General features: G+C 33.7%; 1 long non-coding RNA gene across 4 annotated transcripts in view; it reads right to left on the bottom strand.

Moving 5' to 3' along the window:
• Positions 1-27,952, bottom strand: part of LOC140697650 (uncharacterized) — a 43,997-nt gene that overhangs the window by 3,249 nt on the left and 12,796 nt on the right. Inside the window, exon 3 of one of the 4 annotated variants that reach the window (XR_012074830.1) lies at positions 1,710-1,834. The exons of the other annotated variants lie outside the window; for them this stretch is intronic. This is a non-coding gene — a long non-coding RNA (uncharacterized lncRNA). The remainder of the gene's footprint in view (positions 1-1,709; positions 1,835-27,952) is intronic. 4 annotated transcript variants of the gene reach the window in all.

Raw genomic sequence — 27,952 nt, 5'->3', positions numbered from 1 at the left:
AGTTCATATAGAAAATTTCTAAATAACGTTTGTGTTTTAATCGATCTCTTCAGATAGGTATTTTCTGTCTTACACTGGGAAAAATGAGGCAGTTTATCAGTTTTTCCAAAATCATTGACCATGTTTCATCTTGGAAATATACCTTTAATAATTGCTTCAAATAGTTTTATTGCATTTATGTTTTAAAAAGTGATACATATCCACAATAGCAAATTAGAAACAAAAGTATAAAAATTCAGTGAAAATGACAGGTAATCAAACACTGAGAATAACCCGTGTCAATGTTTTACTTCCTTTCCATATTTACCTAAAATTATAGCACCTATGTACAAGAAAATATGTATGAAAATGAATTTTGAATCATACTGTTTATCATTACATTTTGCTTTTTTCACTTACTATTTCATCTGTTATTTAATAATTTCAGAACCATGACTTTTACTATTTCTATAATATTCTGTCATAATGACCCTTAGTTTTCCTCCTTATTTATTAGACATTTACTTTGCTTTAATTTTCCATTTCTGTGTATTGCTATAAACATTTGAATTCTTTGTGATTATTTCCGTACGCTAGATTCTTAGTAATTGTAATGCTAATCCAAAGAGAATATACTTACTTTATGATACATATCACCAAATTGTTGTCTAGTTACTAAGGGTTCTAATATTATTACAGTTTTTGAGCATTAAATATCATTTAAAAACATAAAGGAAAAATGTTATTCTGTTGTTTTTTACTTTACTTATTTTTTATTGCAAATGATGTAGATCATTTCCCTTAATTGGTAATTTGTTTTCTTTTTTATGAAATGTCTTCCTGTTATTTTCTATTGACTGTTTTCTATTATAGTATTAATTAGCAGTTCTGTAATTATAATTATAGATATTAATTTGTCAGCCTTTACAGTTCTGAGTATATTTGTTTATTATTTGTCTTTTACTAAGAAAAGATGTTTTTTATGTTTGGAAAATATGTGGTCAAATTTATAAATATTTTCATTGTAAATTATTTTTTAAACTGCTTTATTGAGGTATGATTGACATATAAAATCCTGTACATATTTAATGTATACAACTTGATGAGTTTGGAGAGAAGTGTACATCCGTAAAACTACCAACACAATCTATGCCATAAACATATCCATCACCTCCAACACTTTTCTACCAGCTGTCTGCTTTCTTTGTTTCTTTCTCTTTAAGAATTTATTTACAGGATTAGAAACATCTAATGTAAAATCTCTCCTCTTGGAAGAATTTTAAATATACAATAAAGTGTTGTTAAGCTTTGTGCTACACAGGGGTTCTGGGACTTACTCATCTTATACAACTGAAACCTCATTTCCTTTCCCCCCAGGCCTTGTCAACCACTGTTCTACCCTCTGTTTCTGTGATTTTTGACTACTTTAGATTCCTCGTATGAGTGGTACCAGGTGGTACTTGTCCTTCTGTGTCTGGCTTTTTTCACTTAGCATAATATTTTCCAGGTCCATCATATACCATGACCAAGTGGGGTTTATCCCTGGGATACAAGGATTGTTCAACATATGTAAATCTACCAGTGTGAGGCACCACACTAACAGAAAGCAGAATAAAGATCATGTGATCATCTCAATAAATGCAAAAAAGGCATTTGACAAGATCCAGTACCCTTTCATGATTAAAAATTAATAAAACCTCAACAAATTACAGAGTATAGAAGGTGCTTACCTCAACACAATAAAGGCCATATTTGAAAAGCCACGGATAACATTGTACTCAATTTTTAGAAACTGGAAGACTTTTCCTTTAAGTGCCCACTCTTGCCACTTCTGTTCAACAGAGTGCTGAAGGTCCTAGCCAGGGAAATTAGGCAAGAAGATAAAGGCATCCAAATAAGAGAGGAAGAAGTACAGTTATCCTTGGGCATCCTTCTTTTGCTTTTCTGCTTTAAACATTCACTTATGGTTTTTTTTTAATTTGTATAGATAACTCTTTAATCTGCTAGGAATTAATTTCAATATAAGGCAATGTTAACATAAGATACAATGTTACGGTGTAAGTTGGGGTTTTTCCAAGTTGTTAACAAATTAACCCAGTATCACTTATTAAGAAATTATTTTATTCGCTATTGATTTACATTGGAACATTTTTATAGACTAAATGTGGCTAATATATTTACCAAATTCCAAGGAAAATGCTATTTAAATCTTCCTGTATCTGCAGTCAAATATATTTTCTCTGTATCTCTAATTAAAATTTTATAATTTCTTATTTATAGATTCCACATAATTATTTACATCTTTTACAGCTGTTTTTAAGGTAGCTTATTTCCAGTACACAATGTTCTTTAGTTAAGCTACGATTTTGGGAGGGGTCACATCCCTGTTCTGTTTTCTCAGTAGTCGTTGATTTGGCCTCCCTTGGTCACATTTGAAGTAGACGTTAGAAAACATGCCTTTTAGATAGTGGGGGGCCAAGGGTTACTTTAAGTTTCTATCAGATATGATCTCTTTTAGCCCAGGCTGATGGGATTTTGGCAGTACAGAACTTTTAAGAATTTACCTTCTTATCTGTTTGTTTATAGTTAGCTCCATGTGTCAAGAGCCACATTCAGAGTAGTTACATTGCATTGATTTTTATCCCCCATGGAGGTTATTAATAATTGATAATTGATTTTTATCTCTCCTCTCCTCCCTTCTTGTTGCCTCTCCTCCCCAACTCCCCTCTTCTCTCTTCTCTCTTTAATCGTAGAGATCTTGGTCTTTGGGGCTTCAGAGGAGAATTACATGGTTAGTCTTTCCTTGAGCCAGTTTATCCAGCTGACATTTTTTTTTTTTTGCAATACCTATCCAGAATTGAACCTTTAATCTATAATATCTTAAAACCATCCAGAAATTTTAATACTGGATGTGATGTCAGTGCCCTTGATTTAAACTTTGTTCGAGGGTCAGATTGCTTTAATTAGCTTTTGTCTGGGACACTTTTCTCAGTTTTTAGCAATGGGATTGAAAAGTAGTTGCTTCTTCTAAACTTGACTCTTTTATTTCAGCTTGAAAAATCAAATAATTCTTTCTGATATCAATTCTTTTCTATAATAATTGCCATATTCTGCCAACAACATCCCAACACATTCTAATTGTTCATTTTTCAAATTTTTCCTAGGGTTACAGGTTTATTAGGTATAAGATATGTCTTCCAAATTATTGTTGGCATGCCTTTACAAAATGTTTTTTTGCGTGCCGTGTATTGTCACCTTTTCAGCTTTTAATAAGCAGTTTCCTTGGGTCACCCACTGCTCAGTCTTTAAACCAGTGGGAGAAACTGAGGTACTTAGAGGTTAAATAGGTGCTCAAGGAATCACAGCTAGAAAGTGATGAAGCTGTCATTTGATACCAGATAGCTTAAATCCAGAGCCCAGCATTAGCTACTGTGCTGTATTTCTATTAAAGTTATATTGTATATGAAAGGGAAAGGAACATGCAACTTAAAATGTTTCATTAATTTTTTTCACTTGCTTTATATATGATCTTTCATAATGTCAGATGTTGCTTATTAAATTGTAGATAAAAAGACACATGGTCAAGAAGTAAAAGTATCTATTCTCTCTGTTTATTATCAAGTAATATTCTGTATAGTGTACCTTGTGCTCTTTAAAGCACACACATACACACACATATACAGGAATCCATTTTTCTTTCTAAAAATAAACTTTATTTTTAGAGCAGTTCTAGATGTACAGAAAAGTTACAGATAGTATAAAATTCTATATACCCTTCACCCAGTTTCCTGTTATTATCTTTCATTAGTATAGTACATTTGTTACAATTAATGAACCAATATATTAACACATTATTAAGGGCCATGCTTTACTGGATTACCTTAGTTTTTACCAAGTGTTCTTTTTCAGTTCCAGAATCTCATTAAGGATACCATGTTACATTTAGTTGTCGTGTTTGCTTTAGCTCCTTTTGGCTTTGACAGTTTCTCAGACATTTTTTGTGACCTGACAGTTTTGAGGGATATTAATCAGGTATTTGTAGAATGCCCCTCTATTGGCATTTAATATTCTCCTCATGATTACCCTGGGGTTTTGGGTTTTGGGAAGAAAGACTACAGAATTAGAGTGCCATTTTCATCACATCACATCACATCATGGCTCTTTACTATTGACAGGACTTACTGATGTGGACCCTAATCATCTGAGTGAGGTAGTGTTTATCAGATTTCTCCACTGTAAAGTTACTCTCGTTTGCCCCTTTCCAATAGAGAGATATCCTACAGATATTTGACCGATACTCCTCAAAATTGTCAAGGTCATTAAAAACAAATAAAATCTGAGAAACTGTCACAGCCAAGAGGAGTTAAAGCAGATACGAAAACTAAACATAACATGAATAGACATTAATATGCACAATCCACACTAAGGAAGTTATGATCCACCTCCTTGAGGGCAGAATATCTATATGAATTATCCAATGTCTATAAATGTCCATGAAACAGTGAATGTTTATTTCCACAACCAATATTCTTCAAGCTAAGTAAAGTGACAGATCTTTGCTTTTTGAAAATGAATTTAATTTCTCGCCAGTGAGAGGATTTATGAGCCATCATGACCTTTACAGAATGAAAAGCACACAGTATGAGGCTCAGAGGAAGAAAAAGAAATGATGAATGAAGATATATACATCACTTAGATTTATAAGTTTATATAAGGGCATATCTTTATGTTTATTTAGCAATATTTGAAGATAAATTATTCTATACATTTGAATAGTAAGACTAAAAGATGGCGACATGCAAATACAAAAATGTCAAAATGAGGAAGTCTGCTAAAGATCACTTCAGAATGCATCCTTCCTTTGCCTGTTTTGTTTTATTTAACAGCTAACAAAAAAAAATCTACTGCGTTCATTTGTGTGTGATGCTCATGCCATCAAAACAATGGTGTTAAAGGAAAAATTTTGAAAATTTTACTTTCTTGCTAATATATCTTTACTAATATTTCTTACTAATATTTATTTACTGATATCTTACTAAGATAAGATACATGCAGAAAAACATTTCATAATTATACAGGTTAATTTTTACAAAGTGAATGTATCCCCAATACCATCATGCAGGTCAAGAAATAGTACATTACCAACACCACAGGGGCCTCCAGCGCCCCTCGTCAGTCACTACCCTCAAAAGCAAACATTAACCTGACTTCTAACACTGTAGTTTTTTTTTCTTTTTTACACACCATATAAATTAAATCATATACTATGTACTTTTTAAATATCTGACCTCTTTTACTCAATATTATAGTCATGAGTTTCAGCTTTTTGCTTTGTACCTTTATAGTTGCTCTATTATAACTGCTATGTGATAACTGTGGAAATATATCACAATTTATTTATTCTATTATTGGATATTTGGGTAGATTCTAGAATTGAGAGGGTATGAGTAGTGCTGCTATAAACATTATTGTATGTTTTTTCTGGTGAATATATATGTATGTATATATATATATATTTGTTGCATTTTTATGAATGAGTTGAATTGTTGAAAAAAAACACCATCCTTTCACAGTTGCACTAAAATGATCTTGCGTATGTTAATTTGATTTGCCTATAGTTATATCAATTTCACACTGTAATAAGTAATACATCTTTATTCTAAGTCAGTATGGTACTGATATTTAGCAGTTTAAGTCTTTCAACATTTTGTGTCTTTAAGATTGCCATTTTCTTTTCATGTAATATCAGGTTATCAGTTTACAAGCACACACACACACACACACACACACACAAAGCTTTTTAGGATTACAGTGAATTTTGAAGATCAATTTGGAAAGAATCACTATATTTGCAGTATTAAAATTTGCAACCCATTCATATCACATATTCCTCCATATATTTAGAAATATGATACATCCTTCATGTATTCAAAGATTTAAAATCTCTAATTCTCTATCTACACACACCTATATGTAATTTCTATACATAAATATAAATAAATATATAATAGAATTGTATTTTATTTTACAAACATAATGTTATATATATGTATCTGTATGTGTGTTACGTAGAAGTTTTACACAACTTTTATTAGATTTATTTATTAGATTAATCCTGATAAATTCATTAGACTTATTGCATATTAGCAGATTTATTCCTAAGCATTTGATATTTTCTGATGCAATTATAAATATTATCTTTTTATAAATTTTATTTTCTATACACTAATACTGATATATAAAAATAAATTGATACATTAAATAAAACCATATAAAACATTTAATATTAATTATTTTTGACCTACAAAAGTATTAACTTTGTATTATTAAACGTAATACATTCACCTTGAATCCACTGATGTGGTTATATTTACATATTAATTTTAGTAGTTGGTCTATTGATTTCTTTGGATTTTCTATTTATAATTGCTTTGTCTATGACAATTCTGTTTTTCTAACTTTTACTATTTGTTTCTATTTTTCTTGCCTTATTGCTTTGACTGGGATCGTAATGTTACTTTTAAGAGTCACTATATTTACCTAGTTACTGCCCATAAGCCATGAGTCTATTTAAGGACTAAGCATTAGAATTTTGACTATATCACAAAAAGAAATAGAGTCAGTGAATGAGTTTTATCTGGAGCCGTCAGAAGATTCTGATTTCTTATACAATAAATAATACTGTGCACTATTCAAAAGGACAACCCTGTAAAATGACTGTAGTATCACCACAAAAACTTTAAATATTTTGTATGACTTTGTATCATACATATGCATATTTAATTTCATTCTTTTTTTTCTAACCTGTACCTGCTCAATAATGGATATTTATTTTAGCACCTCAGTTAGACTAACTCTATTTGTAGGTAGGAAATATCTTACTTTTTTTCATTACCTACAGTTTTAATTGGGTAAAAACAAATCTGACCCTTGTATACATATTAATTGCCTAATTATGTTCTACCAGTTTCAATAACTTAAGCATTCTGTTGTCCTTAGATATGGAAAAAATAATGTATAATGTAAGTACTATTAGAACTTCTAATGGCACTTAACAGCTGGAGAGCACTTAAAATTATTTACAAAGCAAATCTAATATATTATCTTATTTTAAACTTTGCATTTTTAGATAAGATTTTCAATAGCTTTACTACATAAACACATGATATACACATAATATAATTTCAAATGATGGCATATAATTTTAATTTTATTATCATCTGCTGGGACAGACTACTTGACACAGTAATAAAACATGCTATATTGAGCACCTGCTGTGTACTGTACCAGATATTGTGTAAACTACTGTGTGTTAAAGAGATTTCAAGAGCTCACAGTCTAATGATTCAAGGAATTTTGGTGGCTGACTTGAGAATAGAAACTGTAATTCCCACTTTGCAGCAGGGGGAGAATCCCATGGGTTAAAATTTCCTTTAGAGAGATTTCTATCCAGATGGTCTCAACCTAACTTTATGCCTCAGTACACTGGAAGGAAAACAACATATGGCATAACACATAAGGATTATTGTAAGAGCTTCCTAGTTTGGTACTCTGCCCTGGAGCCTCACCCTATAATCTCTCCTGCACAGTGTTCTTATATCAGATTAATGTTTCCTAAACACAAAACACGACATTTTTCTTGAAGCTTCCAGCTTTACCCCATCCCATCCATACCTTTATTATACCCTCTCTCCCTCTTTCTTTTTCTGGATAAAATGAAAATTCTTCAGTGTAGCTATTTGTAGCCACCATTATCAGTTCCTGTCTTACCTACCCAAATACTCCTGTGACACCCACCCTCAGTTTCTCCACACACATCACTAAACATGGGCATGTTTATAATAAATCTGAAACTTCTGCTTAACACTGCCTAATTTCAAAATTGAAGTAACTTTTCAATCATTTCCCACCTATTCCAGTGATTCCTTAGTCCTTCATGGTTATGGACCTTACTAAGATTTTGTCTAAAGCTATGTCTACCCCTAAAACTCATCTATGCACCACTGGTCATAAGAAATCCTGCTGTATTCTAACCCTAATTACCCTTTGCTACCCAAATGCCCAACTCAAATTTTACCTTCTTCTCTTGCTATTAATGAGTATTTTTTACCCAAGACCAATTTACCTTTTTTTACCCTGTGCTGGTCCAAATATTCATAGCCTTATACAGATAAGCATATTCAATCTCATCACATTTATAATTATTTATTTAAAATTGTCACTAGAGAAATTATAGAGTAGTTTTTCATAAACAGAACTATCTTTTCTGTCTTTACCTCAACCTCTGTACCCTTCTTTCCCTCTGTCTTAGTATGAGCCTGCACCACAAAGATATAATTTATAAGGTCATGCAGATTAATTGAAAGCAACATTTGGCAGATAGCTTTGTCATGCATCATTAATGGCTATACATACACACATGAGATTCAGTGGAAGGCAGCACTTCATATGAATACTAAAATGAGTTACATGCAACACTGTTAGTCCTGGCAAGCCAGAAAAGAAAAAAGAAGTCTCACAAGGCTGAATGCTTTAGATTCTTTGTCCATTATAAATAGACCATTGTAATATCTGTTTAGTATCTCTTAAATGTTATCTCCTTGCAGGTGAGGCTTGGCTTATTTTTGTACAAGGGAACTTTCACCTTATGAGATTCCATTGGCTTCATCAGCATCTGTTTTAGATCTGCATTCAGACCAAACCCAAGTGTATTGCTGAACAATTTGGGTATTTTTTGTATTCATTTACTATTGTTAGATTTTACTGATTTACTTAAATTGAACACAGGGCTCTTAGGTACTGGTAGAACATTTCCTTATATAATAAGCAGGAAACTCAATCTTGAAACTTTGGCTGATGTTGGATAGGCTAATGTGCAGATTGGATCTCAGAGCCCCTTCTATTCCCTTATATGAAAACTTCTGACCATTTAATTACTTTGTATTTTCTCATACAAGCATTTTTATTCATGCTTATTTCACCTAGAACTCCCTCTCTTCTACTTAGTATATAAGACCTGACTCAAATTCCAAGTTATCCAAGAAGACGTCTCTTATCACACTTATTCAGCGAACTTTTATTGCTGTTAATTACAATAGTCCTTACCCTTGACAAAACATAGTTAGAAGTCATATACAGATGTTCTCCAATTTACAATGGGGTTACATCCAGGTAAACCCATCGTAAGTGGAAAATACTGCAATCTGAAAATGCATTTAATATGCCTACCCTACTGAGCATCATAGCTTAGCCTGACCTACCTTAAACATATTCAGAACAGTTACATTAGCCTACAGTTGGGCAAAATCATCTACTACAAAGACACTTTTAGAATAAAGTGTTGAATATCTCATGTAATTTATTGAATACTGTACTGAAAGTAAAAAGCACAATGGTTGTGTGGGTAACTGTATCGGTTGTTCACCCTCATGATCAAGTAATGACTGGGACCTGTGGCTCCCTGCCACTGCCCAGCATCACCAGAGAGTATCATACCACATATTTCTAGCCTGGGAAAAAATTCAAAATTCAAAAAATTACAGTTTCTACTGAATGCATATAGCTTTCACACTAATGAAGTAGAACCATCGAAAGAAAGTCCAGGCTATGTGTACTCTGACACTGAACTTATCTTTTCCCTTTTTGCTCACACTGTTTCCATTTCTACTCTTTGAGTACCAGGCTTATAGTTCATATTTCTTTACATTCTTCTTAATATTAAGCACAATATCATTCCCATGAAGGTTAATTAACTCATGTTGGATGATCCACATTTGGTGGCCAATGAAATCAAGCTTAGTTTGTAACTTCTGGATTAAAACTGGCAAATGTTTACATGGTTCCATGCTTGAGAAATATTTCTGCAATTCTAAATGTAAGAAGAGTTCTGATCCCCTTTTCTGTCAAAATCTTGGGTGGTTCATTACCCACAAGCTGTAGCGTAATTATAATATGTTCTAGAACAAAAGTAGGATCCAGTTATGGAAATTAGAATTGACAAGGAATTGTGGTTTTGCAAATAAGTGTTCATAAAACACATTGAAATTTCAACAAAGATTTAGTTAGAGTTTTCTAACTGGCTAACAGTAATTGACACTCCCACTTCCAAAATAGTCTTGAAGTGTTATAAATGTTGGAATTACTTACTATCAAAAAAATTGATGTGTTAATGAATTAAGTCATAGCAAATTATTGTGTTCCAAGCATCAATCAGTCAGTTTCCAGATTTTGTGAATTTGGCACCATCAGTATTTGGCTAAAGCCACCCTAATCATAAAGGCAAAGCAATACGCTGCCAGAATTGTAGTTTAAATTTACTGTCATGCCACTAGTTTATTTTAGAACAAGTTACTTTGTTAGGTCCATAGTTGCTTCGACATACAAAAATAAACTTTGATATTTTAGGGATCATAGCTATGAGGTAAAGATTCATTATATACAAAGTATCATTTTATATCACTTAATAGGTTAGGGGAAAAATGATAGAGGAAAACAGTTTTAGCAGATTAAAGTTAGATCATAGATTAGTTCTCTGGTTTACTAATGTACTTAAACTCTGACAGTGTATATGATTTTGAGTTTAAAAATATCCTAACATCACCAGATTTTATTATTTAAAGTTGGAAGAAGATATCCTTTTCAGTGGTGATAAAAATTATATTGAAACTACAGGAAATAGTGAAAATGATGACTTTGAAAAATAGACAGGTTCTCATCAACTCCATAGTCACTGGCTTTATATGTTTTTAGTGCTTTCTATTAAAGATCTGTATGACTGTTTTCAACATGAAACAGCCTCTTTGGATTCGTGTTAAAACAGTGGGCTTCTTAACTTAAGTCTCCTGCCAACACCAGCCTGAAGCATTTTAAAACTAAGCTTAGTGGGAGTAGCAAAACCTCCAAGGTTCAAATATACATGTATGACATGTGTCTGAGACTGTGATGAAGCCCTACAAAATTTATCTCATCACATTTCCACAGTCTGGAACAGCTGCATTTTAAGATCTAGAATGAAAGGTTCTTTCAATATTATTGTTGTTGGTGAAAATTCAGGCATGATCACTGTACTGAAAAATCACACTTAATAGGTTAACACATCTTCAGAGATGGAAAACATTCTACAGAGCATAAATCCAAAACTTGTATTCTGAAACCAGTTTACATAACCAAGTAGTTTTATGTTTTTAGCATTCATTGTTCTTTAAGGTTAACAGTCTGTATTTTTATTAGCAATAGAATTAGCTTATTTAAAGAAATACAACAAAACCAACCTTGATTTTGGAGACACAAATCACAGATACTTCAAAAGCATATACATTTTTGTGAAAAAGACCAATATTACATGTTGTAATAATGCCATTAAATAATATTTTAAAAACAAATACACAATGAGTTACTGTCTTTCCTTTTGGTCTCTTTATTTTGGTGCTGATTCACAGAAAGTTTAAATGATTTGTTCCAGGACTCACAGATTACCAAACTGATGTTTATAGTAATCAGCAATACTACATCATTGTGAGCAAAGAATATTTTTATAGAAGGAACTGTTGTGCTCAGTTCAATCTTTTGCATAATGAGGGCTCACCATGCCCACAAACATGTTTATTTGGGATGGCAAGCTTAAATTGAACCATTACACACTCTCCAATAGTTTTCCATTTGGAATAGATTCCATAGCCACCCGGAAAGCTTCCATGTAGATCCAGATTGGCATCTGTCTCACCACAACGCAGCAGACTCTGGCAGGGTAAGAACGTCACAGGGCTGCTGCAGTAGGTCAGCAGTGACGCGTGTAATGGAAAAGCAGTGAGAAAACCTACAGTTGCAAAAATAGAGTAATACAATAACTTAGTCCAAGTTAGTCCCTGAAAAGGTTGAGAAATGGGCTTCACATTCAGGCTTTTCAGTTTGATAGCACAACATCCTAGATATGAAAGTGATGCTTTCAAAAAACTGTACCATGGAATATAATGGTTAAGAACTCCGGCTCTGCTGTGAAACAGATTTCACTTTGATTCTTAGCGGTGTCTTTATAATCTCCATGAGTTTGGGCAAATTACTTAAATTTGGTAAGTCTTTTCCTTTGATAAATTGATAGATTTAGTGATGACATCAACCTCACAGAGGGGTTCTAAGGCTTAAGAGGTTAAGTGATGTGAAGTGCTTAGCACTGTCTGAAGAATGGTAAGTGTTCAATAAGTTCTAAATATTTTTAATCTAGTCCATCAAAAGAAGTTCACAATTGACATAGTGGTAGAACCAACCTTAATGATACTCACTAAACTCAGTCTTCCTAATTCAGTAATTGTATGTATGGGTCTGCCTATTATAATAGAAACAAGGTAATTACAGGTTATTTTCGATCATTATCCATGTACATGGATATTTTCCACAGTCCATCAAGTAAAATGTGTGATGATTTAAGCATAAATTCTTTAAAGAAAACCATACTAACCTTATTGTTAGGACTTCCCCAAGATACCAATTTATGTTATGGACCATTTGTATTTAGTAGTTTAACTAATCTTGACTTAGTTTCTCATATGGGGGGGGGGGGAAGATACACATTTAATTTCAACCTGTGAATGTAATACCTGAAATTATATCAAATACTGCTTTGGAGACAAGATTTAGTTTATTAATATTTTAACTGGTTTAGAGTATCTGTTGTTCCACACCAAATCTCTTTTTTCAGATCTTTATGGAACTATGAAACTATACATAGTAAAAATGTAATCTAAGGGGTGTCATGTCAATGAAGAAAATGAATTAGTGAAAATTAAAGAATCAAGTTTGAAGTAAAGTTGTGTCACAAGTTACAGTGCATTTGGTGACTATGATAAAATTGTGATATGAGACTTTAAATTTTATGTGACTTTTTAGAAATATGAATTATACTAAGGCTTGTATAATAAGACGATTTTTGATAATGTTCCATAATGAGAGTCTACGTGCAATTTATTTATTTCTAGGTAGGTATCTTTGGTAGAAAATGATAAGAATGGCTGTAGTTTCCTCTGGAAACAGTTGCTAATTTGGGAAGAGTAGTAGCTAGACTTTATAATTATGTTGTCAGATGATGTTTTGTAATGAAAGTTATTTAAATGGATAAAACATCTAATCTGTATTAATTGACTTAAAACGTTGGAGACGTAAAGCATTGGAGTTGGAACTGACTTTAAAGAAAAGTGTGCAGAAGAACATCAGAGGAGGGGATGTGGGCCACATCAGAGGCATATGCAGGCTCTCACTGAAGTGATGAAGTCTGGGTTTGGAAGCTGCGCTGGTAGAGGAGAGCCTATGCCATGGGTTGGTGGGGTAGGAAATCTTACAGAAAATGTGTCTCCTTGTGATTAACTTGTCTAAATGTCTTATAGTCGTATTTTCTCCAATGAAGTGAATATATGACCTATTTTTTTTATTTCTACATTTTAAATGTATATGCTCAGGGCAAGTACATACTCTCCCTGTTCACCTCATTTTTGGCTACAGTTTTGGGGCATAAGTGCATGTCATTTAATGCCGGTCTAAATAACCAAGATAAAATCCTATTCCTGTGTTTTTTTTTTAACCTCCAGTATCTAGAATGGGATTGTAGATTATTACTAATCCTTGATTCATAGCATATACTCATCACTGGTACATGTATGGACTACTTCTATTTGTTTAGTAAGTTATTTAGTAATTATTCTAAGTTAAGAAAAGGCAAACTCCTCTAGTGTGAGGAAAGTAATTTATCATTGTCCAGTAGCCTGGGAGTCTGGTCATACATACAAAGCGGCCACTAATTACAAAGGAATACATACATTCCATTCCTGGGAATTGCTGTTAGGGATTTTCTAAACTGTTAAGGATTGTGCATCCCCGAAATGGCAGAATTTAACTCTGATAACATGCTACTAACTGCATGTTGTATTCTAAAATTGTGAGAGAGGAATTTAAATGGAAAATGTATATAAGATGCAAATCTTGTATCAGTTTCTACAGGACAGAATTGTAAAATAATTTAATATCAAATACTTGAAGAGATATCATTCTATACCATTCATGCCCTCTTTCTTTTAGAACCAGTTATTCCCCCTAGAGTTTTCGATTTCCTGAATCTCTCTGCAGCATTTCAGTCTAGTGTACATGTTATCCTGTTTTTTTTTCCCCTTCTGTTTACAGTAAACTCCCATCAACAGTGGTGAAAGCTTGTCATCTTCTTTTCCTCATCAGATACTAACTTCTAAACTCTCACTTTCCATATAAGAATACTATGCCAAAGGTTACCAGTAATATACAAATAAAATTCAATCCCCAGAACACTTACCTTCTCCAGCATTCAAGCCCTCATTTCTTTTACCCCTTCTTGTAGCTCTTCACTTCTCCTACCTTGAGTTTGTCCCTCCATGACCAACTATGTTCCTGATTTTGATTCTTTCTCTGGCTTCTTAAATTTAGGAGTGCCTTAAGATTGAGACTTCAGCTTTTTGCTCTTCTTTGTCTAGACTCTGTTTAGTCACTGTCTTAAAGAAATTATCCACTTCAGTGATCATGTCTGAGTTGGTGACTTCTACATCTACATCACCAGCATCTTTCCTGAACTGTAAGCCCTGCAAGTGCAACTGCACGCTGAGCATTTGCACTTGGACAAATCTGTGTTACCTCAACTAAAGTGTGATTGGCACTGAATTATATCCTGGGATAAACAAACTGTCTTTAACCTTTTATCTACTGTTAGATTTAGCATTTCTCTCTCAGCCAGGCTTAAAATAAAAGTTATCTCTGACTCTTAACTAGAAACATTGAGGTTATTTAACCTTTCTAATTCCAACTTCTCTCACCTGAAAATGAGTATGATAAGTTCTATCTCGGAGTGTGTTCTAAAGATTAAGCTGCATAAAGCACTCAAAATACGTAGCACAGTGCCTGCCATGTAAAAAGCCCTTTTTGTTGTTATTATTATATCATGTTTCAAAATGTGATGATTTAGTATTTGCATATATACTTCTTTAAAAATTTATGGTCTTATTGAAATCACAGTCAAAATGTCTATAAAATATTTTTCAGAACTTGACAAAATATATCTAAATAGGCAAGATTAGCAGATTCTGAAATAGAATAATGATAAGGACATATCACATGTGCTATTGTAACTGTTTTTATAATTTAGTTTTATATCTGATAAACACCTCTTTGTATAGTAAGAAAATTACTTAGAAATAAATAATTAATTTAGGAAATCATAAAGGAAAAGTATGTATTGCCTGGACGACAAGAAAATTAAAAATTTTATCCATAAAAAAAGCCAGACCAAATTAAAAAGGCAAATAGTTCCTTAAAAAGAAATTTTCTCACTGGTATTTTAGATACTGTACAAAACTGTATATACTATATACTAATCAGAGCATATAAATACTATATATAAAATAAAGGTGAAATATTTTTCAGTAGTGTTTTAGATACTATATCAACAACATATGAAAGTGCCTCTTTTCTAGCAACATAGCTAGTATATGGCCATTAATAAAAAGAAACAAACTGTAATTTGATGAGCAAACTTAGGATCTCATTGCAGTTTAAATTCCAATTTCTGTTGCATGTAACTTGAAAACTTTTCCTTTCTGTTGACCATTTTTATGTGTTTGTAAAAGTCATTTTTAAAAGCCATTGAGAAAGGGCAGTGGTGATGGAGGATGGTAGTTTGAGCAAATCTATCATCTCCTCCTTAAACATTTTGAGCAGATGGTGTATTTTAAAGGCACATTGTCGATTGAGAAAAGATTGCTCCATGCCCAATTAAGTTCTCATCTGCAGAGATGTCTAAAGAAAGCTGAACAACTTAGAAGCAAACACAGTGTATATTTCTTCTGGAATAGAATAGAGTCATGATGAGAGAGCTGGGTTATCCAACATGGTCAAATTTTAACCACGCTTTGTAAACGAATATGCACAAGAGTAGTATTCTCAATAAACTCTGTTGACTTGGAGAAGCATAGAGGCTCAGTAGAGGGAGACTAGCTCTGAACAGTTTTTCTGTTTATAGAAACCCAAGGGGACTCAGACATGACTTGAAAGTAATAGATGTGAAATAAAATATGACTCTCATGTATCTATTGTTGAGGGATAATTAATATTTTCATACATCTGCACAATTAGGGCTCTCTAAACAAAGATTACCGGCAACCAGGATTAAAGGATGTTTGTCTGGTAAACATGCCATGGACACTGGAGACCTCCAGAGAGATTTACAGCCCTGTCTCCCCTGGAGCCTTTTACTTACATTCCAAAGAGTTGCAAACATCTAGGGATCTTCCTGTCTCCTCCAAGAGAGGATTTGTTTAGATTGGAAACCTAATGGCTTTTCCTCTCTCTAGAGGGAAAGAGGGGCTTCTGTGCAGCAGTTCCTATATAAGCTGCAAAATTTATAATGTCTGGGTTCCTCTTCTGTGATACAGACTCCCTCCAATTTCTCTCATCACATCACCTTAAGGAAGAGGAGTGAGTGTGGAGAATTGTGTGCTTGTCGCTCTAAATGATAATGGTCTCTGACCCAGAAACCTTGAATTTTCTTACCTTGTATTAAAAATGTGTCATCCGTTTTCATTTGTGGATGTTAAAAGCTACACAGATCTAAAGAGGAGTGTCTAATTCTTTCTCTTGTTGCTGGTAATTGTGTTCTAACTTACTGTTGTATTCTTATAGGCACAGAGTGCATAAATAGTACTAGTTATTTGCATAGTACTGTGGGCACTCTGGGCCTCATATGTCCTTAGGGACCATGGAGCTTTGAGAAAGGGGAATTGCTAGCAAACGTGGAGGCAAATGAAACCAAATAAGACAGGAAAAACAGTAACAATACTTATGGGGTTTGAAGTCATGATACTTAGCAACATTTAATGAGCTAGATTTTCAAGGTCCACAGAGGAGTGGTTCCCAAATAGAGCATAAAAACCGTTCAGATATGAAAAGAGAAAGATGAGGGCAAATTCACTGCAGTGAGTTTTTTTCCATAATGAGAAATACTCTGAAGGACTGGCCTTTTTTCTGAGATTTGCTTTCTACCTTTTGAAGTTAAAATATTGAACAATAATGATAATGGCAAATTATATTTCATCTGTTGGTTCATCACACGATGGCAAAATGTCTCTATAATTGTTTAGAAATTGTATTATCAATGAAATTTAGTCTTGGAACCACGACTTTAAATGATTTGTATTTCTTACTATAGTTCTGTCAGCAGCCTTAGATGAAAGTGGATGCCTTGAGTTAGGATGTGATACAATGAACCTCAGGTGTAGATAACTCAAAGATACAAACAACTAAGTCATTGTTAAATCTTAAAGTAGAAAATGTGTTGCCTTATTATCTGCATGTACATTTAAATATATATATTTAATATATTTGCATACAGATTTAATATTCCTCTAAGAAATGAGAAACAGGAAATTTTTTTGTATATTTGTATATGTATGTATATGTATATATAGTCACATATACATACATATAACATTGAGACAAATCACTTTCCTTCCTCTACAAGTCTCTTCTTAAAAGATGTTACTCATTTCCTCCTGAAATAGTAAAACTCTCTTAAATAGTTGGTATTATTGCTGAGCATAGTTTTATGAAAATTCTTCAGAATACCTCAAACTTTACCTTAGTTATAATGCTGAATTTTCCAGGATTGATAAGCATCAATTCCAAACTGAATTGCATAGGAGCGCTAGAAAAATTTAACTAATAACCAAATCTTATCTGTTAAATTTACTATCTTTAAAATGATTCTTCACTTAGTTGGAGGAAAATTTAGTTTAATTTTGATACTAGCTTCCACTTTTACTATTTTACTCATTAGTTAATCTCAATTCTGTGGGTCAGAGACTATGGTTATTCACATTGCGTCATTCTTAAGCATTCCTGCTTTGCTCGGTATATGGGGTCAATAAATATTCTTAGAAGATCTAGGGAATGATCAAAATAGAGAACAAATATCCATCCTATCAATGGTGGTACCCATGTCAAACCATAATTCTCTGGATTTGACACCACATATTTCTGGCTCTCATTGTGGTCCATGTGGATATTGCCTTCTTGGAGTTCACCCCAGTCAATGAATAGAAAGATTATGAGGCAGTAGTAAAATCCAGAGGCCATTTTCAAAAACTCAAGACAGAGATCACAATAAGGATAATGTCATATAGAATGTTTCTATCCTTTAAAATTTTTATTAATTTTAATTCCATTCCTAGCAGCTTCTCTCAATATGGATTCCTGTCCTATAAGAAATCCCTTGTAGCTCTCAAAGAATAGCCCATTAATATAAAGGAAAGGACGTATGTGCTATTCTGATAGTAATGGCAAATGCCAAACTTTTGTGGATGTGTGTAGGAGTGTATGAAAGGTGCCTGGCTGACTGCTATGTATAAAAAATGTATAAATGGTGATTTAATTTTGTAACATTATATATATATATATATATATATATATATATATATATATACACACACACACACACACACACACACACATACACCTATGTATATGCACATGTATATCAAAGCAATACAGTAAACATTGAACAAAATAAGATTCTAGATCATTTTAATTTTGTTCTTTTAATTTTATGAATTTAATCTTATGATATACAAATAAATCTTGAACAATTATGAAACTACATTGTTCTGATTATGTCCAGGGTTAGTTCAATATTATGAACTTGACAAACTTGGATACCAGGAGGAAACAATTGAGATGAATTATGTACAAACTAGGTAATAAGAAGGAAGATCAAGATACAAAGAGAACTGGAGAAATATTGGAGAAGACCATGTGTGTGAGAAAGTATATATAGTGAAATGCTATTTTAAAAAGCTGTCTTCAAATTTCAGAAGGGCTACCATGTTAAAGACATGTGGATATTTGTATATATGCCTGTGAGCCATTTATCCTGAGTAACTTCAGAGGACAAGGACTAAGGTCAGTGTGGGAAGATAGGGGAAAGGAAATCTGTGTGTAATTCAATTTTTAAAATCTAACAATCTAAATCTAACAGTTTAAAATTTGAATATTTGATCTTATGTAGTAAAACCCCTTCCTTTCTCTTTACTCCCTCCAAAATTTTCGAGCAGAGGTTAGAATGTTGGAGTAAATGTAAATGTTCCAAATCCGAAATTCTCGCACTGTAAGAATTAAACACAATTATTTTTCTGATCATGTATGGATCGTAAATTCTTATATAATTTAAAAATACTTTATCAGTAAGTTAGAACCCTGATTTTAATAATTATAAAAGTTGGATTTTTAAAAAACTGTTCAAAGTAGGGGATGCAAATGAAAAACTTATTTCTTCGCAAATTATTCACTAGTCTAGTCTTTGAAGGAATTATCCAAATTCCTAATTTAATGAAACCTAAACTTTTGTTCTATCATTCCTCAGCCTCCACCAAAACTTGAGTGACTTATTTCGTTGCTCTTTAAACCTTACCTCTGACTCTTTCCAGTTTTTTTCACACAGAGAGTCAGTACAATATAAAAGTATATTTAGAAACAAAGGCTAACAACTGGCCTGGCAACTTACTAGCTTTGTGACCTTGAATAAACTCATAACCTTTCTGAGATATTAATGCCTATTCCATTCATTTATTTACTATTGAGTCTGAAATGGTGTAATATGGATATGTAATGTGTACCATGGAGCCTGGCCTAGAATATTACCTACTAATATTTGTATCATTCAAAGGAATTGATTTCCCTGAGAACAAGTATGGTATATATATTCTCTAAGTATTGCTTAACTTTGGGATTTCAAATCTTGAATATTTTCTAAGTTTATAGAGTTTATAGATTAATAAAGACAGACAAAAAAGCAATTGTGATAAATATTAGTATTACTATGATAAAAAGGGTGATCACATAGTTTATTATCCTAATAGGACAGTAAACAAACACACACAGTATATATATACATATATATATAGAGAGAGAGAGTGTGTATTTAAACATATACATCTATTTTTTATATATGTAAATGTTTTGTAGAAGTAACATACAAAAATTATTTATAAACATTATTGAACTTAAGAGAGCATTTCACCTTAGATATTTTCTCAATCCATAAATACGAGAAATACAATCACTGTATCAGGAGGGGGAGGGGTCTATGTAATTTCTTAACTTTAAGAAATTGGCTTCATGAATCTATAATAAAAAACTGTAGTGAAATAAGTAGATAATTCCACATAATACCTAAACAAACATATATCAAAAACCTATCAATTTCCATTATTCATATAACTATGTGAACAATGTTAATCAGAAATACTGTATAATGGTCATTTAAAAATGAATATTGTCCCAAGCTTCTTTTTGCATTTTAAAAGTAAGTAAAACCATAAAGAAAAAAAAAAGTAGGTGGCCTTTCTCAGAACCTCATTAGTCTCTATATAATCCTTAATATCTACCTATCTTTTCTCCATTGTAATTAATGCACTCCAGTCAGACTCAGTTAGCTAATGATGTTTTTATATTTCTGATTTGGTTTAATTTAAGTTTCTTAATATTTAGGAGAAAAGCAGATTGAGTTTATGCAGAAATTCAATGCATTAGTAGCTGTCTCCTCCTCTTCCAGTATTTCTACTTTTATTCCTTGCACTGACTCCAGTGATCTAATTCTTGAAGTTGCATTTATACCATTCTCTGGGGAAACTTTTTACAGCTATGTTCTGGAGCAGGTAGCACATGAAGAAAATAGTTGCTCAGATATGTGTGAAAAGAAATAGAAGATATGCCAAGGTATTGGCAGAGGAAAGATGTGTGAAAGCTGTATTTCTTTAGATAGAATGTGAGTTAGGTCAACTATATTTAGGATTTCACCTGTTTGTGCCTATTTTGTTCAGTTAAACTGAAATCAAAGATTTATTTATCCAAAAGAAGTTTGAGTGAATTAGATTAACTCTTTATAGCCACTAAGGTGATATTCACTCCCAAAAGGTAAAAACAATGTAGACTTGGTATACAAAGACACCGTGTCTAGCACTTAATTTTTGCTCACAAGTTTAGCTGAATGAGAAAAAGAATGTAACCATTCTTATTAGTTGTATGTCAGTGACTCAAACACATTTATGTCCTGTTGTAGAACAGGAATAAATGAGGAAAGAAGGAGATTAAATTGAGAAGTAGCCTGGCTTGGATTCCAGCCTGTTTGTCATTCACTGGGTAGTGAGATGTTGGACTAAGCATCCAAATTCCTGTTTGCTTTATCAAAATACTTAAGAGTCTTTTGGTTGCAAGTGACTGAAAACCAATAAAAGTATTTTGGCAATTAAGATAATACATTGGCTGATATAATCAAACTGAATCAAGAACAGGAATGAAACTTGGGGATGCTCAGAACCAGAGACTCCAGTACTGCCTGGATTTCTTTCTTTGCTTCCCTTTATTTTCCTTTCACTTTGATCAGCTTTCTCTTCATGGCTTTTCCACTAAAAAACACAGACCTGTGTTTCTTGGATCTAATTGGAAACATCCCAGGGTAGAGCTTTTTTTAAACTGGCCTACATCAATTTTCTACATATAAATCCAGGCAGATGGAATAGTGTAATTGACAACAGCCCCTGGAGTGCCATGCCTGAAGTGAGAAAAGGGGCAGGTCCCTAAATAGTGGATCCTAAACAAATAAGGGAGAAGTGATGGGCATAGGAAAAAGTAGATGCCAACTATGTGAATAAGGTTGTTATCAGAATTATAAATAAGTAAACAAACAAGCAAACAAACCAACCCAAATCTGGCACATATTAATTACTTAATACATATAGATTTTCTTTTCCTTTCATTCAATCTCTTAGAAATGTCAGAATGCCTGAAATGACTCTAACATCTTAGTTCTACTGGGTCTTCTGTTTCTATAGTCAAACTGGATTTATTTCTTCAAGAATTACTTTGAAATCCAAGTTTGTTCAATTAAAAAGTTGATCTCCGAGTAAGAAGATAGCATGATGTTGTAAATAAGCAACATTTTTAGTCATGGAGGGTTGGGTTGTAATGCCACTTTTGCCACTTACTAGCTCTGTGTCCTTGGGCAATTAATTTTTCTCTAGCTCAGTTTCCCCATCTATGAAATAGGGAAGAGGTCATTTTAAGAATGTGGTAATATTTATGAATTGCTTAGCAGAGTATTTGGAAGCCAATAAGTAAACAATAGTTATTATTAAGATAGTTCAAGAGCTCCTGTATTTTCCAAGTAATCCATGCATATCAACTTTCCCATCCAGGAGAACTTGATGCCCTGAAGATGACCAGTGGATATTCATTTGAGCATTAACACTTAGTGTTTTGATCTTTAAATATTTTTCTCTATATAGAGATACCGCTTTTTTTTTAAGAAAGACAGCAGCAGTGTAAATCAATGAGAGTAGCAAATGAAAAGTTCATCATTTGTGAATCCTAATTTCAGTTTTTCCTTTCATGTATTTTGTAATTTTGAAGAAGTCATTAGCTTCTTCCTTCGTTCTGTTTGGCTCAATCTTTATCATCTGTAAATCTTAAATGAAACACTACATCTCAGTATCCTAGCTTGCTCGCAAAGAAATAAATGATAAAAGACACTATGAAAAGTCAATGTTCAATATTTAGCTGTAATTAATCTATGGAGTCAGGTTGTTAAAAGGGACATATGGTGTACGGAATGTTTTCATTACTCATGTAAACCAAAGTAGGTCTTAAATATTTTGATGAACCTGAAAGTTTCTGATGTTTATTGAATTTTAAAAATAAAGAAATTACTTTCATTGTGAGGAAATAACCCACTGCCACACCAAGGTATCTCTTAAATATAACCTTTTAACACCTACAGAACCTTTTATTAATACTATGTCTCCTACATTGGATTAGGCATATGCAGGAACGAACAAAGGTATATATTTTACTTGATTGTGTGATGTTTATATTCTGTTGGAAAGAAGATATAGGAGCAAACAGTAGGAGTCAGTGACTGAGGCAGTCATAGGAGTACACCGTTCAGATCTTTGACAAGAGAACTTACTAAAAGAATAGAGTTAATTGACAGCCTGCACTGCAGTGTTCATGCTGAGGCTGCTCTCTCCTCAGGATCCTTCTAGCTAATGACTGTGCCTGGTGGGGGTACTCCAGTCATTCCACCACTGCCCAATCAGTGACTCTTCTAATGGGAGAAGTTTGCTCCGGGGCTCCTGATAAGCCAAAGAAAACCATCAAGGCTTCTTCAGAACTGCACTATATTCTAAGGTTCTTCTTATCCAATCTTTCTTATTATTTTCTTCAACAGGAGTCAACCTGCTCTGAGGTCTGAGGGCTCTTCCAACTCTCTTGCTCTTTCCTCCTTTTTCACAAATACTTCATCCAATAAATCTCTTGAATGACTAATTTCACCTTCATGTCTGCTTTTCCAAGGAAATGTACTGATACAGTATCCAAATGAGCATTAAAACTGATGATTTTAAGATTAGATTACTAGTTGTATAGGGATATTAAAATCATAATGAGGTCATTTAGTTCTTTTCAAAACGGCTAATGAAACCAATAAGTTTAACCTGACTACTTCTGTATAAATTATTATTTACTAGTTACAATTAGTTTCCTAGAAAAAAAATGAAGTAGTCAATGTTTTGTGTTGCCTTCCTATTCACAATCTTGTTTTTAAAATGAACTGTCATCCTCAGCTCCACAACCCCACATTCCAGTCATAGCTGACTGGATCAAAGACCCACCAGTCCTTGGAAAGATAGTCCTTGCCCATTGCTGAGATAATAAAATTTCCCTTAGGAAGAATATATGCAATAAATATAAAGATTGTAGTCTATGCGTGGTGCATCCTAGATCTGGAAGAACATATAGACGTGTTTTGGTAGTTGGTTTGAGTTCTCTACAAAAGGATGACAATCATGAGAGGAAAAGGTAAAAGCAGAGAAGATATCTTAAAGACCCCAAGAGGTGGAGAGAACAACCTTATTTTCATTTTCCAGTTTTGTCTCAGGTCACTAAGTTCTGTCTGTACATCATTCTCTGTCTATGAAGTGTCAAAGAAACTTTTAACTGTTTGAATGTTCAAGTAATTAGGGTACAGGGCATAATTTAGTTGTAGTGGAAGGTAAACTTGAACTAATTAAGTGTAGCAAGTTACTGAGAGTCAGTAAATCTGAGGATGAGATGAAAAGTGTGAAATTTGTATTAGAGACAACATGGAGTCAATGGAATCCAGAAATCCTTTTAGGAAGTAGGTAGAAGTTAAATTATGCTCCTACAAGTCAAGGAATGACATTATTCATTCTTGTTCAGCAGATGCGCTAAGCTTTGTTGGGGATCTAATGTCCTAGTCATTTAGAAGCTTATCATGTAATGAAGGAAAATGCAGTGCACAAACTAACATAAAATAATGTAAGTCAGCTGAGTCAAGAAATGTGATACAAATAGGGAGTTTTATGGAAGAAATTTAAGGAAGGAAGAAATCTCATCACTTGGATGTCTGCCAAGGTGAAAGATGCTGACATTTGAGATAGATGTTTAGTGATAAATACTAATTTTATAGACATTTTGGTGGAAGAGGCTCCATGAGCAAAGTAGTAAGAAATACATGGATGACAGTCAAGCAAAGAGTAATTCATTTTGTTTAAAACATAAGTTCTATATGGTGAATGGCAGAACAGGTTTAGTCTATTGTACACAGAGTCTTGATGTCACTGCTAAAGATAATCCAGCAATAAGAATTAACAACACTGGATGACTGATTGTAATGGTGGCCAGTGACAAGAGAGGATTCTGGCTAGGAAGGATAGAAAAATGATAGTCCCATTGACTGAAACCAGGAAATCAGGTGAAATAATAATTTTAGAGGAATATCCAGTAATACAGATGTGAAATAATAAAACTTTAGGGCAAGAGTGGTAAGCTTGAGAAAGCTACATAGGCTTCCTGAAAATTTTACAGTTAGATTTGTTTCCCAATGTCCAGTCCTCACTTTTAAATGTTCTTTCTCACCCTTTATTGCGGCCTCTGCCATTCAAGAGTCTCTATGCTTCCCACCTTTTATTTCATCTAATATAAGCCTTTTCACTACAGTTTGAGTATATTTGTATAAATATCTAATTTTCTCAAGATTATTTACATTGCAGCCTTATCATTACTCTCTGTAAGGAATGTGAAATATCAGTGATCAAGCTAAGAGGGGTGTGCTTTGGCATGAAGAAAGAGACTTCCCGTCCCTACTAAAATGAAGCTATAAGATACTTGCAAACTCTGCTTATACGCAGGGTTATCCATGGCCTCTTGTAACCCAAAAATATGGAGCAAGAGATAAATTTGGATGTATAGATTAAAGATGTAGATTCAGGAGTCATCAGTCAAGAAAAGAGAGGAAACTAATTTATTTATGTAACAAATATTTATTAAACATTTGCTATAAGCCAGGTACTCTGCCAGGTGATGGGGATATAATAGTGAAAACACAGAATTGTCTTCTGTGAATTTTATTTTCAAGGAGAGAGACAGACAAAAAATGCATTAATAAGCATTTAATGCATACATTCATAAATATGTAAATAATTTTTGAAATTGATAAGTGTAGTGTACAGTAGGGAAAAGTGATAGAAAGTCTATAAAACATGGAAAAGTGTAATTTTAGATAATGAGGAAGGTACCATTGACAAGGTAACATTTGAGCATATTTGAACGGAGTATAGGAGTGAATTATGTGAGCATACAGAAAAAAGTGCATTCTAGCAGGAAAAACACCAGTGTTGCCAGCAGAGTGACAGCTGGAAAGAGAGTTGAAATGCAACAGAATAATCCCTGTTTCTGTAGCTGGTCCTAATATTATAGTGGGGACTTATTATTTTACCTTCTCCACCACACATTCTCTGTTTCTCTCACCTTAGACCAGCACTACAGCTAGTCTGGGTTGCTTGTTTGCTGGCTTTTGGCGTGACCTAGACTATCCCCAGGAGTTTAAATCCTTAATTATCTTGCCTTCTTGGGTCATGCTCACTGCATCTGCCCACTTACTGTTATCACTGGGCACAGACACACCAAGAAATTCTCCGTGAAGCCCCTGTCTTCCAGGCCTAGTCGTCCCTACTCCCATTGCACAGGAGTTGCCCTCACTCTTAAGGACGACTGGAAGTAATTACCCTGTCTTCCTGTTAGTACAGCTGGTGTCAGGGGCATGGAGAGGCCAGAGAGACTAGGGGCTAGTTGCAACTTCAGGTTCAACGGGGCCCTTGCTCTATCTCCTAGCTGAATTGCTTCTGCTGGAAACCAGCACTTCTAACCAACCGGATCCTCAGGTCATGGGAATGAAAAGACAAATTCTGTAATCAGTTCACTGAAAGTGAAAGTTAAAGAGTCCTAGAAGAACATTCCTAAGATTTATGTCAGGGAATGTTTTGCCCATGTTTTCTTCTAGGAGACTTACGTGTCTTGTCTTAAGTCTTTAAGCCTTTTTGAGTTTATTTTTATGTGTGGTGTGAGGGAGTGTTCTAACTTCATTGATTTACATGTGGCTGTCCAATTTCCCCAACACCACTTGCTGAAGTGACTGTCTTTTCTCCATTGTATATTCTTGCTTTCTTCAAGTTACTTCCACCTTTTGGTTCTCAGATCCATGTATTCAATCTACAGAGGGCAAAGTACCATCTATCAACTGGTAATTCAATGTATATACTGTATCCTGAACTCTGGGGAGTGTCATCCCTAATCTGGTACATTACCTGAGCCTTTAACAGATCATTCCACTGTACAGTTTGGTCAACTGCTTCTAAGCAGTGGGTTATAGAGGACTGATATATCCCATGCTGTGCACCCATTATTGCCCCTAGTATTCTTTAAAATGTGTGCAGTGCTCTGCAGCAATAGTGTATGGAATGCCATGTTAATAGATGAGCTATTATTCTGTAAGCCCTTGGTTAGCTGTACTATCAGTGATATTGTGGACAGGAACACAAACTCATATCCATGGTATGATTCAATGCAAACAGAAAAAAATGACCGTTCCCTCTAGGAAATGTTCCAATATCCTTCACCTTCCACACACAGAAAATTGCTGTGTATTTAAGGAATGATGCTAGAGCAATTCTTGGCATCAGTCTCTTGGGTAGCATGCAAGGCATTCTACAGTGTCATTAGCTAATCAAGGATTTGAAGTAAGAGGGAGCTAAAGGCATTGGGTCCATATACATTCTTCATCTGTATCTTCAGAGTTTTTCTCTTCTTTATACCAGAACCAGATGATGATGGAGAAATAAAATGACATCCATTGGATGAGTTATTCTCTCCATCTAAAATATTTCCTTTAGAATTTCTTCTGAGTACACACTCACTAGTAGACATATGCACTGTACCTTTTCTCCTTGTGATAATTAAGTCTGCCCACTGGAAGACTATATTCTCATACCTGTCATTAAGGCAACCCCTAATTAAGTTCATAATGAGATTTACAACAGCTGACATCACAGTGCATCTATATGTTAGCCATTTCTCTGGTTTTCTCCTTTTTGGGGGTCAGTTTTTAACATGAATTTCTTCATAAAGTTATAGTTTATGGAAGAAGCATAGGTACAATAGAAGTAGGTAATATGAGAGTTTGAGTCACCAGTATATATAATTTACTTATGCTTTTTGGAGCTTCTTGGGCCCAGTACAAAATATACCATTTGCAGTATACAGTGGCCACTGTGCCTGTCTGACTACAAGATTCAGTGAATCTGATAATACCAAGCTCATGGTGGATAACTTCAGTTGCATAATCACTTGATGTTTCTGGTAAGACACTGGCAATGTTGAGCTCCATCCAAGCCATCTGCTCCAAGAGAACATGAATGGTTAAGAAATTTTCCCCCCTTATGCGTTCCAGGAAACATCTGATGACCAAAGGTTGTCCTGCTCTTGCATGGTGTAAGACTCAGCTCTCCCTTTCCTGAACGTCTCAGATAAGACCTATATCTAATCTTTGTTGTGATGCTCG

The sequence above is a fragment of the Vicugna pacos genome, chromosome 1 (assembly GCF_048564905.1).
Source record: "Vicugna pacos chromosome 1, VicPac4, whole genome shotgun sequence".
Classification (NCBI taxonomy): Eukaryota; Metazoa; Chordata; class Mammalia; order Artiodactyla; family Camelidae; genus Vicugna; species Vicugna pacos.
Note: the sequence above shows the minus strand (reverse complement) of the source record. Positions and strands in the feature narration are given on the sequence as shown.